This window comes from Otolemur garnettii, unplaced genomic scaffold (genome assembly GCF_000181295.1).
Source record: "Otolemur garnettii isolate 467f Iridium unplaced genomic scaffold, OtoGar3 scaffold00113, whole genome shotgun sequence".
NCBI classification, from domain to species: domain Eukaryota; kingdom Metazoa; phylum Chordata; class Mammalia; order Primates; family Galagidae; genus Otolemur; species Otolemur garnettii.
Window position 1 is genome coordinate 6,182,139 of NW_003852508.1, and position 2,692 is coordinate 6,184,830.

The 2,692-nt window shown below is 39.5% G+C and overlaps 1 protein-coding gene and 1 pseudogene across 3 annotated transcripts in view; one reads left to right on the top strand and one right to left on the bottom strand.

Moving 5' to 3' along the window:
- Nucleotides 1-693, bottom strand: part of LOC100950137 — a 51,060-nt pseudogene extending 50,367 nt beyond the window's left edge. Inside the window, exon 1 of the transcript XR_001161582.1 lies at nt 6-693. The product of XR_001161582.1 is annotated as a dnaJ homolog subfamily C member 8 pseudogene (transcript). The remainder of the gene's footprint in view (nt 1-5) is intronic.
- Nucleotides 1-2,692, top strand: part of XKR9 (XK related 9) — a 64,721-nt gene that overhangs the window by 50,748 nt on the left and 11,281 nt on the right. The window lies entirely within an intron of this gene.

Sequence of the window (2,692 nt, forward strand, 5' to 3'; positions counted from 1 at the left end):
CCAGCTGTCCACACGACCATCTCGACTTTCCTCAAAGTTTTTCTGCCACTCTCTTTCTCGTTTGGCTTTTTCTTGAGCTTCAATCTCTTCTTCCCTTTGTCGTTTCCTTTCATGCATCTCTTTGGCTTCTCTCTCTTTCCTTTTAATTTCCAGCTCAGCAAAGAGTTTCATGGTCTGTTTATATACCGCTTGTTTAAACAACTCAAGATCATCCTCCTCTACAACTGTAGGTTTTCCTTCCTTCTTTAATTGTTTTTTTCGCTCTTTCACAGTGTGTTCCACATATTCTTTTCCTGCCTGAATTACATCCAGGGCCCTCTTCTTTTGTTCCTGATCCAGTAGCAACTTGTAAGCTTTCTCCACAGCTTCAAAAGCCTTTTGTGCTCTGTCAGCATCATCTTGATTTTTGTCAGGATGCACCAATATGGATAACTGTCGAAACCTCTTTTTTATTTCTTCATCTGTGACTTCAGGATCTATCTGAAGAACCTCAAATGGGTTCAAATTGAAGTAAGAGGAACCAGGACGGGTCAATCTTTCAATTTGATTTTTGGATGTTAGAACCGAGTCTCTCTTCTCTATTTGTTTCACCTCACTGTAGAAGGTCATAAATGCTTCCTCTGTGCTGCCTCCGCCACCCGAAGTCCCACTCTCTCCCGAAGCCGCCATTTTCCCGGCCAGCCACCACCGAACCAATCCTTCTTGAGAAGGTTTTCCAAATACTCAAATCGAATGGAGTGTGTTGTGGTCTAAGTCTCTAGTTACTGAAGCTCTATTAGCGCTTGCAATCCCACAAGCCTAGTAATACTGTGACTCTTTGCAAATTCCTTTTGGTACTGCTTGGTGAGCTTGGGTATGATACAAAAGAATTCCCTGGATTTTTGACAAAGTCTTTTATTCTCTTTTCTTCCTCTCTGTGCTAGATGGATGGAGTTGGGGGATACCTGGTTGCACTTGAAAGGAGCCCAGTCTTAAGGAAAGCCATTGGTCCCTCTTGCCTATTTACTGCCCCAGAGCTTAGCAGGTAGTGAATTCTACCAGGACTGGGTCCTTCTCTTCAAGGCAGCATGTTTCCTTCTGGCCCAGAGTTAGTCCAGAAATGCCACCCAGGAACTAAGGCCTCAGGGGCCTCAGGAATCTGGCTGGTACTTTATTTTACTTGGCTGCTGATGTAGCATTATGGAAAGATGGCAGAGAGGTAGCAAAGGCTGTGCAAGACTTGTGTTTTCTACCCTCTTCTGTGCTGTTCTTCTTGATAAAATGTTAAAATCAGGTGGTATAATTAGTTGCTCACTTGATTTTTGTTTTTTCTGAAGGTGCTTGCTTTAGTGGATAGTTGTTCAATTAAGTATACGTGCAGAGGGATGATTGCTGGAGGTTTCTATTCAATCATCTTTCTTCCTGGTTAAGCTTTTTGGATAGATATGTTTATCTTTTTCATTAAATATGGAAAATATTTTTGGCCAATATTTTTCAAGTATTTTTGTTTCCCGCCCTATTCTCTCTCTCTTTTCTTCTGGGAAATCAATTATACCTATACTATTTAGGCTCTATCTTTTTTCCCCCAGTTGTTTTTGCTCTGTGCTTTAATTTGGATGATTTCTCTTGACCTGTTCTCATAGTCTAGTGAAGTTGCTATAATAAAATCTGATAAAGGTCAGATATGATTCATGCCTGCAGTCCTAGTGCTTTGGGAGGTTGAAGCAGAAGGATCATTTGAGGCCAGGAGTTCAAGACTAGCCTGGCAATAGAGTGAAACCCTCCCCTACTGTACACAAAAACAAAAAATTAGCTGGCCATTGTGACATTTGCCTATATTTCTAGGTACTTGGGAAGCTGAGGCTTGCTTGAGACCAAGAGTTTGAGGTTATATAGTGAGCTGCAATCGTGCCATTGTACCCTAGCCTGGGAGACAGAATGAGACCTTGTCTCAGAATAAATAAACAAAAGAGCATAAATGAGATAGATTTTAAGCAACAGAATTTTTTTTTTCTCGGTTGGTTGGGAACTCCAAGATCAAGGTGCTGGTGGATTTGATATCTAGTGAGGGCCCAATTTCTGGTATATAAATGGCATTTTCTAGCTGTGTCCTCAAATAGCATAAGATCAAGGCATTTCTATAGAGCCTCTTTTATAAGTGTATTAATCCCATTCCTCTAATCACTAATCATCTCTCAAAGGCACCCCTTCTTACAAATACCATCACGTTGGGGATTAGGTTTAAAATATGGATATTTGGGGGAACATAAATACTCAATCGGTTGTACCTACTACATGTTCAGTGATCCTACTTTGGTTGCTCTTCTGTGCCTTTTTGCTTATATATTTTGTTCAGAATTTACCATTCTCATAAGTAGAAGGGTTAGCCTGATAAAATGTAATTCATTAATTTCCTCGTGGCTTTTAATTTCAAATACAAGACTATGTGAGGGTAAAATACACTAAGAAGAAAGCTGTTTCTTTCTCTTGGCTTATTATCATTTGTCCCATAAAACTGAAACAGTGCCCTATGATTAAAAAATTATATTCATACTTTTTTCCTTTTATAAAAATTTTTTTTCATACTCTCCCTTTCCATGAAATTTCCTTCAGATAAGCAGAACTTTGTATAGTTTGCCATTAATTGCTGCAAAACTAGAAAATATTCCTCCCTGATGTCACTGGACATGTGACATTTTAAATACCCCTATCA